Source organism: Heteronotia binoei, unplaced genomic scaffold (assembly GCF_032191835.1).
Source record: "Heteronotia binoei isolate CCM8104 ecotype False Entrance Well unplaced genomic scaffold, APGP_CSIRO_Hbin_v1 ptg001569l, whole genome shotgun sequence".
Classification (NCBI taxonomy): Eukaryota; Metazoa; Chordata; class Lepidosauria; order Squamata; family Gekkonidae; genus Heteronotia; species Heteronotia binoei.
The window spans coordinates 73,130-86,890 of record NW_026800318.1 but is presented as its reverse complement, the minus strand read 5'-3'; positions in this window follow the sequence as shown (position 1 = coordinate 86,890).

The window sequence follows — 13,761 nt, the reverse complement described above, 5'->3', positions numbered from 1 at the left end:
TGTGTCACAGAAGAACATAAGAGAAGCCCTGTTGGGTCAGGCCAGTGGCCCCTCCAGTCCAACACTCTGTGTCACATAAGAACAGAAGATAAGCCCTGTTGGATCAGGCCAATGGCCCCTCCAGTCCAACACTCTGTGTCACAGAAGAACATAAGAGAAGCCATGCTGGATCAGGCCAATGGCCCCTCCAGTCCAACACTCTGTGTCACATAAGAACATAAGAGAAGCCATGCTGGATCAGGCCAATGGCCCCTCCAGTCCAACACTCTGTGTCACATAAGAACATAAGAGAAGCCATGCTGGATCAGGCCAATGGCCCCTCCAGTCCAACACTCTGTGTCACATAAGAACATAAGAGAAGCCGTGTTGGATCAGGCCAATGACCCCTCCAGTCCAACACTCTCTGTCACATAAGAACATAAGAGAAGCCCTGTTGGATCAGGCCAGTGGCCCATCCAGTCCAACACTCTGTCACATAAGAGAAGCACTGTTGTATCAAGCCAATGGCCCATCCAGTCCAACAGTCTGTGTCACACATAAGAACATAAGAGAAGCCCTATTGGATCAGGCCAATGGCCCCTCCAGTCCAACACTCTGTGTCACATAAGAACATAAGAGAAGCCATGTTGGATCAGGCCTGTGGCCCCTCCAGTCCAACACTCTGTGTCACATAAGAACATAAGAGAAGCCCTGTTGGATCAGGCCAATGGCCCCTCCAGTCCAACACTCTGTGTCACATAAGAACATAAGAGAAGCCCTGTTGGATCAGGCCAATGGCCCCTCCAGTCCAACACTCTGTGTCACATAAGAACATAAGAGAAGCCCTGTTGGATCAGGCCTGTGGCCCCTCCAGTCCAACACTCTGTGTCACGTAAGAACATAAGAGAAGCCCTGTTGGATCAGGCCAATGGCCCCTCCAGTCCAACACTCTGTGTCACGTAAGAACATAAGAGAAGCCCTGTTGGATCAGGCCAGTGGCCCATCCAGTTCAACACTCTGTGTCACACAAGAACATAAGAGAAGCCATGTTGGATCAGGCCAGTGGCCCCTCCAGTCCAACACTCTGTGTCACGTAAGAACATAAGAGAAGCCCTGTTGGATCAGGCCAGTGGCCCCTCCAGTCCAACACTCTGTGTCACATAAGAACATAAGAGAAGCTCTGTTGGATCAGGCCAGTGGCCCATCCAGTTGAACACTCTGTGTCACACAAGAACATAAGAGAAGCCCTATTGGATCAGGCCAGTGGCCCCTCCAGTCCAACACTCTGTGTCACATAAGAACATAAGAGAAGCCATGTTGGATCAGGCCAGTGGCCCCTCCAGTCCAACACTCTGTGTCACATAAGAACATAAGAGAAGCCATGTTGGATCAGGCCAGTGGCCCCTCCAGTCCAACACTCTGTGTCACATAAGAACATAAGAGAAGCCCTGTTGGATCAGGCCAGTGGCCCATCCAGTCCAACACTCTATGTCACATAAGAACATAAGAGAAGCCATGTTGGATCAGGCCAGTGGTCCCTTCAGTCCAACATTCTGTGTCACACAGTGGCCAAAAACAACCCCCCCCCCCCGAAGTACTATCAGGAGGTTCACAAGCGGGGCTAGAAGCCGTTCCACTTTGCCCGACCCCCAAGCACCAAGAATACAGAGCATCACTGCCCCGGACAGAGAGTTCCAACAATACGCTGTGGCTAATAGCCACGGATGGTCCTCTGCTCCAGATGTTTATCCAGTCCCCTCTTAAAGCTGGCTATGCTTGTAGCCGCCACCACCTCCTGTGGCAGTGAATTCCACATGTTAATCACCCTTTGGGTGAAGAAGTACCTCCTTTTATCCATTAAAAACATAAGAGAAGCCATGTTGGATCAGGCCAATGGCCCATCCAGTCCAACACTCTGTGTCACACAGTGGCAAAAAATTTTATATATACAAGCACAATGTGGCTAATAGCCACTGATGGACCTCTGCTCCATATTTTTATCTAGACCCCTCTTGAAGGTGGTTATACTTGTGGCCGCAACCACCTCCTGTGGCAGGGAATTCCACATGTTAATCACCCTTTGGGTGAAGAAGTACTTCCTTTTATCTGTTTTAACCTGTCTGCTCAGCAATTTCATCGAATGCCCACGAGTTCTTGTATTGTGAGAAAGGGAGAAAAATACTTCTTTCTCTACTTTCTCCATCCCATGCATTATCTTGTAAACCTCTATCATGTCACCCCGCAGTAGACGTTTCTCCAAGCTAAAGAGTCCCAAGTGTTTCAACCTTTCTTCATAGGGAAAGTGTTCCAGCCCTTTAATCATTCTAGTTGCCCTTTTCTGGACTTTCTCCAATGCTATAATATCCTTTTTGAGGTGCGGCGACCAGAACTGCACACAGTACTCCAAATGAGACCGCACCATCGATTTATACAGGGGCATTATGATACTGGCTGATTTGTTTTCATTTCCCCTCCTAATAATTCCCAGCATGGCATTGGCCTTTTTTATTGCAAACGCACACTGTCTTGACATTTTCAGTGAGTTATCTACCACGACCCAAGATCTCTCTCTTGGTCAGTCTCTGCCAGTTCACACCCCATCAACTTGTATTTGTAGCTGGGATTCTTGGCCCCAATGTGCATTACTTTGCACTTGGCCACATTGAACCGCATCTGCCACGTTGACGCCCACTCACCCAGCCTCAACAGATCCCTTTGGAGTGCCTCACAATCCTCTCTGGTTCTCACCACCCTGAACAATTTAGTGTCATCTGCATACTTGGCCACTTCACTGCTCACTCCCAACTCTAAATCATTTATGAACAAGTTAAAGATCATGGGACCCAGTACCGAGCCCTGCGGCACCCCACTGCTTACCGTCCTCCACTGCGAAGACTGCCCATTTATACTCACTCTCTGCTTCCTATTACTCAGCCAGTTTTTGATCCACAAGAGGACCTGTCCTTTTACTCCATGACTCTCAAGCTTTCTAAGGAGCCTTTGATGAGGAACTTTATCAAAAGCTTTCTGGAAGTCAAGGTAAACAACATCTATCGGGTCTCCTTTGTCCACATGTTTGTTCACCCCCTCAAAGAAATGTAACAGGTTAGTGAGGCAAGATCTTCCCTTGCAGAACCCATGCTGAGTCTTCTTCAATAAGTCCTCCCTATCAATGGAGGCTGAGTCCTCCCTATCAATGGAGGCCCAAGTAGCTGCCACTGCTAGATCCGCCTTCTTCTATCTCAAGAGGGCGAGGCAGTTGGCCCCCTTCCTGGAACGCACCGACCTGGCAACTGTGATCCACGCAACGGTCACTTCGAGGTTAGACTACTGCAATGCCCTCTACATGGGGCTGCCCTTGTACCGAACACGGAGACTCCAGGTAGTCCAGAACGCGGCGGCCAGGCTGCTGGAGGGACTACCACGGTGGGAGCCTGCACGGCCTGGGCTGCGCAATCTGCACTGGCTGCCGGTTGTCTACCGTGTTCGCTATAAGGTGCTGGTTATTACCTTTAAAGCCCTATATGGCCGAGGACCTGCCTACCTAAAGGACCGCCTCTCCCCATATGTACCCCGGAGAGCACTGAGGTCTGGTTCTCAGAACTTATTAACAATCCCTGGGCCAAGAGAAGTTAGGTTGAAGGCCACTAGGGAGCAGGCCTTCTCGGTGATAGCCCCTCGCTGGTGGAACGACCTCCCAGAGATGGTGCGAGCCCTGCGGGACCTGAACCAATTCCGCAGGGCTTGCAAAACATTTCTTTTTCAGTTAGCATTTGAGTCACCATGTGGCAACTAAGACGGAACCTGATTAATGAATGAATAGACACTTAGCCATCTTAAATACATCATTTTAGCACCTATTTTTATATCTTATATGTTTATATGTTTTTATGTTTTTTAAATAATTTATTGTAATTAATGTTTAAGTTGTTATGTTTTATGAATCACGGGACTCCCATGTCTATTATTGTTTAATGTGAATCATGAGACTCCCGTGTCTGTTAGCCGCCCTGAGCCCGCCTAGCGGGGAGGGCGGGATATAAAAATAAAATATTATTATTATTATTATTATTAATAACCCGTGCTCATCAATGTGCCTACTCATTCTGTCCTTGATAATGGTTTCTACCAACTTTCCCGGTATTGAAGTCAGACTGACTGGCCTGTAATTTCCCGGATCTCCTCTGGAACCCTTTTTAATGATGGGGGTGACATTTGCTACCTTCCAGTCCTCAGGAACGGAGGCAGATTTCAATGAAAGATTACAGATTTTTGTTAGAAGATCCACAAGTTCAACTTTGAGTTCTTTCAGAACTCTCGGATGTATGCCATCTGGACCCGGTGACTTATTAGTTTTTAATTTGTCTATCAGTTGTAGGACCTCCTCTTTTGTCACCTCAATCTGACTAAGGTCTTTCAACACCCCTTCCAAAATTAGTGGTTCTGGGGCGGGCAAAAAGTTCTCGTCTTCCACAGTGAAGACGGAGGCAAAAAATTCATTCAGCTTCTCAGCCATTTCCCTATCCTCCTTCAGTAATCCTTTTACCCCATGGTCATCCAAGGGCCCCACTGCCTCCCTGGCTGGTTTCCTACTTCTAATATATTTGAAGAAATTTTTATTGTTGGTCTTTATGTTTTTTGCATAATGCTCCTCATAGTCCCTTTTTGCCTGCCTGATCACAGTCTTGCATTTGATTTGCCACAGCCTGTGTTCCCTTTTACTAATCTCACTTGGACTGGTTTTCCACCGCTTAAAGGAGTCCTTCTTACCTTTTACAGCTTCCATTACTTTGTTTGTTAACCATGCAGGCCTTTTCTGCTCAGCAATTTCATTGAATGCCCACGAGTTCTTGTATTGTGAGAAAGGGAGAAAAGTATTTCTTTCTCAACTTCTCCATCCCAGGCATTATCTTGTAAACCTCTATCATGTCACCCCGCAGTCGACGTTTCTCCAAGCTAAAGAGTCCCAAGCATTTTGACCTTTCTTCATAGGGAAAGTATTCCAACCCTTGAATCATTCTAGTTGCCCTTTTCTGGACTTTTTCCCATGCTATAATATCCTTTTTGAGGTGCGGTGACCCAAATTGCACACAGTATTCCAAATGAGACCGCACCATCGATTTATACAGGGGCATTACGATACTGGCTGATTTGTTTTCAATTTTATTCATAATAATTCCCAGCATGGCAGTGGCCTTTTTTATTGCAATCGCACACTGTCTTGACATTTTTAGTGAATTATTTTATTCAGTATGAACTACTGTATATATATAGGGATGTACTGGATCAGAGAGGGCAACTGAAGGCTGCAGGGGACCTGAAAGAGCAGAATATAGTTACAGATTGGTGGCCTATGATGCAGCTAAACTCAAGATACTGTAAAGACAAAGAACTGGGTTTTTATATGAAGGAGTGTCAATTAGATAAACTAATATGGGGAACAGAAGAAAAATTGATCAGTAGAATATATAAATATCTTCTTAGAGAAGAAACACGGGATGAAGAGGTCAAGGAAGTGATGGTCCAATGGGCCAAAAATATAGGACAGAACCTGGAACTGGAAAAGTGGGCACAGGTATGGAGGGTAAATGTAAAAATGACAAGATGTCATATAAAGAGAACATCTTTAAAATGATATATAGATGGCACATAACACCAGTAAAATTGGCAAAAATGTATCCAGGGACACCTAATTTATGTTGGAAGTGTGCAAAACAGGTCGGCACCTATTATCACATGTGGTGGGCCTGTAAGTTCACTAAAGGGTACTGGATAAAGGTTCATGAACCGATTCAGAAAATATTGAAACTGCCAATACCATTCAAATCTGAACTATTTCTCTTAAACATGTTTATAACTAAGATGGATAAAATATCAAAATATGTGATAATTCACATAATAACCTGATTCCCTTGTCTGATGAAGCGTGCTTACAGAGCATACAAAAGCTTACGTTCTGAATAAAACTTGGTTGGTCTTAAAGATGCAACTTGACTCCTACTTTGTTCATATAATAACAGGTGCAAGAGTTATGTTTGCACAATACTGAAAGAAAAAAGAGACTCCGCCTATAGATGACTTGATAGTAAAGATAATGGAGAAGCTGAAGTAGATGAATTGACATATATGCTTAACACTCAAACAGACAAGAATAAGGTACAGAATTGGTCAAAGTTTTATGAATGGTTATGTAAATGAAAATCAGAATGTAGAAGGTCAAAAAGGCTAAGAATGGAGGCCTAATGAGTATTTAAAAAATAAATAAAAATAAAAAATAAGAGAGGGATACAATGTTGCATATAATTAGATCCTGTAAAGAGTAACTGCTCACCTCATCTTTGTTTTTGTTATATATGTTGTTATATATGTTTAAGTATAGTTTGCAATTTTTATGTTATATGTTATATGGGAACTTGAATATATGTTATATGGAAACTTGAATAAAATATTGAAACAGTAAAAAAGAAAGGGAAGAGAGAAATATTGTAAATCAAACCTATACCTGACATTTCTCCAAGGGTTTTAGGAGTGCAGCATCACTCATTAGCCCTCCATTCTTAGCCTTTTTGACCTTCTACATTCTGATTTTCATTTACATCTTCATTTACATAACCATTCATAAAGGAGAGCCAGTTTGGTGTAGGACAGCCAGTTTGGTGTAGTGGTTAAGTGTGTGGACTCTTATCTGGGAGAACCGGGTTTGATTCCCCACTCCTCCCCTTGCACCTGCTGGAATGGCCTTGGGTCAGCCATAGCTCTGGCAGAGGTTGTCCTTGAAAGGGCAGCTGCTGTGAGAGCCCTCTCAGCCCCACCCACCTCACAGGGTGCCTGTTGTGAGGGAGGAAGGGAAAGGAGATTGTAGGCCGCTCTGAGACTCTTTGGGGTGGAGGGCGGGATATAAATCCAATATCTTCTTCTTCAATTTCATCACCACATTATATTAAGAACATAAGAGAAGCCATGTTGGATCAGGCCAAAAAATCCAAGTGCCATCAAGAGGTCCACTAGTGGGGCTAGAAGCCCTTCCACTGTGCTCCCCCACAAGCACAAGAATACAGAGCATCACTGCTCCAGATAGAGAGTTCCAACAATTTGTTGTTCAGTCGCACAGTTGAGTCCGACTCTTTGCGACCCCATGGTCAAAGTCACGCTAGGCCCTCCTGTCTTCCACCATCCTCCAAAGTCTGCTCAAATTTGTGTTTGTTATATGAACCAAGATCCAACAGGGCTTCTCTTATGTGACACAGAGTGTTGGGCTGGAGGGGCCATTGGCCTGATCCAACAGGGCTTCTCTTATGTTCTTATGTGACACAGAGTGTTGGACTGGAGGGGCCGTTGGCCTGATCCAACAGGGCTTCTCTTATGTTCTTATGTGACACAGAGTGTTGGACTGGAAGGGCCACTGGCCTGATCCAACAGGGCTTCTCTTATGTTCTTATGTGACACAGAGTGTTGGACTGGAGGGGCCGTTGGCCTGATCCAACAGGGCTTCTCTTATGTTCTTATGTGACAGAGAGTGTTGGACTGGAGGGGCCGTTGGCCTGATCCAACAGGGCTTCTCTTATGTTCTTATGTGACACAGAGTGTTGGACTGGAGGGGCCACTGGCCTGATCCAACAGGGCTTCTCTTATGTTCTTATGTGACACAGAGTGCTGGACTGGAGGGGCCACTGGCCTGATCCAACAGGGCTTCTCTTATGTTCTTATGTGACACTGAGGGCGTTTTTGCACTCACATTCAAGTGGTGTGACCACCCTCCTCACACCGGCGGATCTGCAGGGATTTCGCACCAGAAGCGCCAGCGCACCCAAAAGAGCCGGCGACTTCCGTCGCGAAACCAGCTCAAACGTTTTCCTGCTTCTTGCCGGTTTCCGTTTGAGCTGGTTTCGCGACGGAAGTCGCCGGCTCTTTTGGGTGCGCCGGCGCTTCTGGTGCGAAATCCCTGCAGATCCGCCGGCGTGAGGAGGGTGGTCGCACCACTTGAAGGTCAGTGCGAAAACGCCCAGAGTGTTGGACTGGAGGGGCCACTGGCCTGATCCAACAGGGCTTCTCTTATGTTCTTATGTGACACAGAGTGTTGGACTGGAGGGGCCACTGGCCTGATCCAAAAGGGCTTCTCTTATGTTCTTATGTGACACAGAGTGTTGGGCTGGAGGGGCCACTGGCCTGATCCAATAGGGCTTCTCTTATGTTCTTATGTGACACAGAGTGTTGGACTGGAGGGGCCATTGGCCTGATCCAACAGGGCTTCTCTTATGTTCTTATGTGACACAGAGTGTTGGGCTGGAGGGGCCATTGGCCTGATCCAACAGGGCTTCTCTTATGTTCTTATGTGACAGAGAGTGTTGGACTGGAGGGGCCACTGGCCTGATCCAGCAGGGCTTCTCTTATGTTCTTATGTGACACAGAGTGTTGGGCTGGAGGGGCCATTGGCCTGATCCAACAGGGCTTCTCTTATGTTCTTATGTGACAGAGAGTGTTGGACTGGAGGGGCCATTGGCCCGATCCAACAGGGCTTCTCTTATGTTCTTATGTGACACAGAGTGTTGGACTGGAGGGGCCACTGGCCTGATCCAACAGGGCTTCTCTTATGTTCTTATGTGACACAGAGTGTTGGACTGGAGGGGCCACTGGCCTGATCCAACAGGCTTCTCTCATGTTCTTATGTGACACAGAGTGTTGGACTGGAGGGGCCACAGGTCTGATCCAACAGGGCTTCTCTTATGTTCTTATGTGACACAGAGTGTTGGACTGGAGGGGCCACTGGCCTGATCCAACAGGGCTTCTCTTATGTTCTTATGTGACACAGAGTGTTGGACTGGAGGGGCCATTGGCCTGATCCAAAAGGGCTTCTCTTATGTGACACAGTGTTGGACTGGATGGGCCACTGGCCTGATCCAACAGGGCTTCTCTTACGCTCTTATGTGACACAGAGTGTTGGACTGGAAGGGCCGTTGGCCTGATCCAACAGGGCTTCTCTTATGTTCTTATGTGACACAGAGTGTTGGGCTGGAGGGGCCATTGGCCTGATCCAACAGGGCTTCTCTTATGTTCTTATGTGACACAGAGTGTTGGACTGGAGGGGCCACTGGCCTGATCCAACAGGGCTTCTCTTATGTGACACAGAGCGTTGGACTGGAGGGGCCACTGGCCTGATCCAACAGGGCTTCTCTTATGTTCTTATGTGACACAGAGTGTTGGACTGGAGGGGCCACTGGCCTGATCCAACAGGGCTTCTCTTATGTTCTTATGTGACACAGAGTGTTGGACTGGAGGGGCCATTGGCCTGATCCAACAGGGCTTCTCTTATGTTCTTATGTGACAGAGAGTGTTGGACTGGAGGGGCCACTGGCCTGATCCAACAGGGCTTCTCTTATGTTCTTATCTGACAGAAAGTGCTGGACTGGAGGGGCCGTTGGCCTGATCCAACAGGGCTTCTCTTATGTTCTTATGTGACACAAAGTGTTGGACTGGAGGGGTCACTGGCCTGATCCAACAGGGCTTCTCTTATGTTATTATGTGACTCACAGTATTGGACTGGAGGGGCCACTGGCCTGATCCAACAGGGCTTCTCTTATGTTCTTATGTGACACAGAGTGTTGGACTGGAGGGGTCACTGGCCTGATCCAACAGGGCTTCTCTTATGTTATTATGTGACTCACAGTATTGGACTGGAGGGGCCACTGGCCTGATCCAACATGGCTTCTCTTATGTTTTTATGTGACACAGAGTGTTGGACTGGAAGGGCCACTGGCCTGATCCAACAGGGCTTCTTTTATGTTCTTATGTGACACAGAGTGTTGGACTGGAGGGGCCACTGGCCTGATCCAACAGGGCTTCTCTTACGCTCTTATGTGACACAGATTGTTGGACTGGAGGGGCCATTGGCCTGATCCATCCTGGCTTCTCTTATGTTCTTATGTGACACAGAGTGTTGGACTGGAGGGGCCACTGGCCTCATCCAACAGGGCTTCTCTTATGTTCTTATGTGACACAGAGTGCTGGACTGGAGGGGCCATTGGCCTGATCGAACAGGGCTTCTCTTATGTTCTTATGTGACACAGAGGGTTGGACTGGAGGGGCCATTGGCCTGATCCAACAGGGCTTCTCTTATGTTCTTAGGTGTGTTTGGATAAAAGCATCAGCTGGAGTAAGGAATCTTACTGTATTTTTGCCTTTTATTTTCTGTCTTCCCTTTCTGTCTGAGCAGAGTCACAAAGATGGCTCACAATTACAGCACTGATAACAAACCCAGGGCTAAAATACAGGCAGGCAGGAGGGGTCACGGAGGCTGTGTTGGGCAGGACAGAGCCGTCTTCTTCTCCTGTGGCGGAATGAGAACCGGAGCGCGGTGCCCTCACTGAGCAGGCCTCTCCCCCAGCCGCTGCTGCCAGCTGCCTGAGCTCACCTGGAAGCAGGGCTGTGGAGGTGGCTGCAGGGAACAGGGGTGGTGCATCAGGCCTTTCAGGTACCCTGAACGGTGCCCAGAATCCATTTGGGGGGCTGCGTAGATGGGCCATGACTGGGAGGGTCCGTGTGACCCTGCAGCCTCCTGTGCCGGCTGAGGCTTCCAGGGTAGCCCCCCCCCCCCTGGACTCCCTGCAGATGTTGGCACAGCTGTGCCAACTCCTGAGCCAGCCGGCTCCGCCAGCCGTGCCTCTGCTGCTCCGGGGAGGGGGCTTGGAATCCCGGGCCCGATCCTCCTGCCCCCCAGGGGCCCCGGCCTCCCTCCTGCCAGCGAGCCGGTGCAGCACCAGCTCCGAGTCCTCCAGGGGCGCCTCCTCGCAGGCCGAGGGAGCATCCTTCTGGGGAAAGGGTTGGCGGGCGCGGGCATCGCGGGGGAGGGGAGGGGGCGATTTGGGGCTGGGGGGCGCCCCGTCGGGGCTGAAGCTGCGCGAGGGATTCTGCAGCCCGGAGGCTGGCGGCCCTGCCCGCGGTGGTCCTGGGCGCAGTCCGCCCCCTCTGCCAGGCCGGGCGCCCCCTCCCTCCCCCCCCGGGGGCGGCTTCTTGCGGGGCTCCTCCTCCTCCTCCCCCCTCCGCTGCCAGGCGGGGCTCGGCCGGTCTCGGAAGCGGAAGCGACGCCTCGCCCCCCCCGCCCCCCCCCAGCTCCATCCTCGCCCCGACGCCGCCGCCGCCGCTGCAGGTACCAGGCGCGGGGGGGGGGGGGAGGGAGAGCCTGCGCGGCCCCGATCCTGGCGAGCCCCCCCCCCTTGCGGAGACCCAGCCCTTCGGCGGCGCCCGCCCCCCCCCCCCCGCCGTGCTGCCCGAGGAGAGGGAGGGGGGCGCCTCCGGGGCCAAGACCCCCCCCCCCTCGCGCTCCCCGCCAGCATCCCCCGGGGGTGGGGGCTCCATGCGCTGCTCCGGGGCTCCCCGTGCCCACTGCCCGCCCGCCGGGGGGGGGGGGGGGAGGAAGGAGAGCTCGCGGGCCGGGCCGGGCGGGGCGCGGCGGGTTTGCCTTTCTGCGTCGAGGAGGGGGCGCCCCCGAGGAAGGGGCTGCGGCGGCGGCGGCGGGCAGGCGGGTCCACGAGGCCCCAGGCCAGGCTTAGCTCCCTCCCCCCCCCCGCCCCGCAGCTGCGTCAGAAGGAGACCCTCGGAGCACAGAGAGCGGAGGGAGGGGCCCCCAGAGGCATCTAGTCCAGCCCCCGGCACAAGGCAGGAAACTCACAAATACCCCCCCCCCCCCGTGACCCCTGCCCCACGCCCAGAAGACGGCAAAAAAACCCCTCCCTCGCCAAAGTGAACTGGAGACAAGTGGCTGCCTGACCCATAAGTGGCCATCAGCCTTTCCCTGGGCATGCAGAAGGCGTCGCCCGATGCAGCCCCCTGCCCTCCCTCCCTCCCCCCCTCCCTCCCTCTCTCTCACGTGCTTCCCAAGTTCACAGGATCAGCATTGCTGCCCGATGGCCCCCTGGCCTCTCTTAAAAACCTCACAGGATCCTAGAATCCCCCAGCGTTGGAAGGGGCCATAAAGGCCATCTAGTCCAACCCCCCTCCCTCCTCAAGGCAGCTGGTGGGAACATAAGAGGAGCCATGTTGGATGAGGCCAATGGCCCATCCAGTCCAACACTGTGTCACACAGTGGCCAGAAACAAACAACAAAAAAACCCCAAGTGCCATCAGGAGGTTCACAAGTGGGGCCAGAACACTAGAAGCCCTCCCACTGTGCCCCCCCAAGCACCAAGAAGACAGAGCATCACTGCCCCAGACAGAGAGTTCCAACAATACCCTGTGGCTAAGAGCCACTGATGGACCTCTGCTCCAGATGCTTATCCAATCCCCTCTTGAAGCTGGCTATGCTTGTAGCTGCCACCACCTCCTGTGGCAATGAGAACCTAAGAGAAGCCATGTTGGATCAGGCCAGTGGCCCCTCCAGTCCAACACTCCGTGTCACACAGGGGCCAAAACCCCCAAGTGCCATCAGGAGGTCCAGCAGTGGGGTTAGAAGCCCGCCCACTGTGTCCCCCCCCCCAGCATCAAGAAGACAGAGCATCACTGCCCCAGACAGCTCCATCTATACCCTGTGGCTAAGAGCCACTGATGGACCTCTGCGCCAGATGTTGATCCATTTCCCTCTTGAAGCTGGCTATGCTTGCAGTCGCCACCACCTCCTGTGGCAGTGAATTCCACATGTGAATCACTCTCTGGGTGAAGAAGGACTTCCTTTTATCAGTTCTAACCCGACTGCTCAGCAATTTCATTGAGTGCCCACGAGAAAGGGAGAAAAGCCTTCTTTCTCTACCTTCGCTGCTTCCTCTGCCTGAGAGGACCCTGGAGAGCTGCTGCCTGGCGGGAGGCAGTGCTGGTATCCTTCAGGGGCCGAGGGCCTGATTCGGTACATCCACTTGCACATTTGGGAGGGGCCCTGGCTCAGTGGCGGCTTCGGAGCGGGTCTCCTACACCTCTTGCAGGTGGTCCTGGGCAGGGGCTGTGTGATTGGCTGGTTGCTTGTGTCCAGGTGTGCAGCGTAGCCAGGAGATCCTACAATTGTCTGGCAGCCAGTCTCTCTGGCTCTTTCGCGTTCTCCAGGGTGCGCCAGCAGGGGGTGAGCTAGAACTGCCCCCCCATGGCTGAGTGGCAGAGCCTCTGCTCAGCACGCAGAAGGACGCAGCTTCAGCCCCCAGCAGCAGCAGACAGGAGGGGGTGGGGAAGACCCCGGAGAGCCCCCGCCAGGCGGAGTGGACAAGGCTGGCCTCCATGGGTGGACTGGGAGGGGAGGGAGGCAGTGGGGAGAAGGAATGGGGAGGGCCCATCTGCCAGGCTTGTGGGCCAGAGGGATCCGCGAGGGGTGGAGGGGGGCTGTGGGTGTTAATCCTTCCCTCTCCCTTTATCTCTCTCCAAGCCAGCCCTCCCCACCTCGTGGCACTTCTGCCCCAAAGCATGTAGCTTCCTGGACCACCCTCCACCCCCACAGGTAAGCTCTGCAGGGCATCAGCAGGGGGGGGGGGCGTGTGCCCAGTGCCCCTCAGGCAGGGGGCAGTGAGGAGCTTGCCTTGACTGTGGGCTCTGCCCTCCAGCTGCCCCACAGCTCTTTCCTTGCTGCCTGGAAAGACACTCGCGGGCCCAGACCCTTGTCCGTTGGGTAAGACGTGTGCCCACACGCCGGACTCCCAAAGTTGGCAAGGCTGCTGCTGCTGAAGCGGTGTGGCTTTTGGAACTGGTTCTGGTGTGAGGAGGGAGTGCAGTTCCTGAGCGCGTGTAGCCGCCATGACCCTGGGGCTGCACGGGGAGGAGCAGCCAGGCCAGCTGTGCGAGAGAGAGAGAGCGGCAGGGCTGACTGCTGGG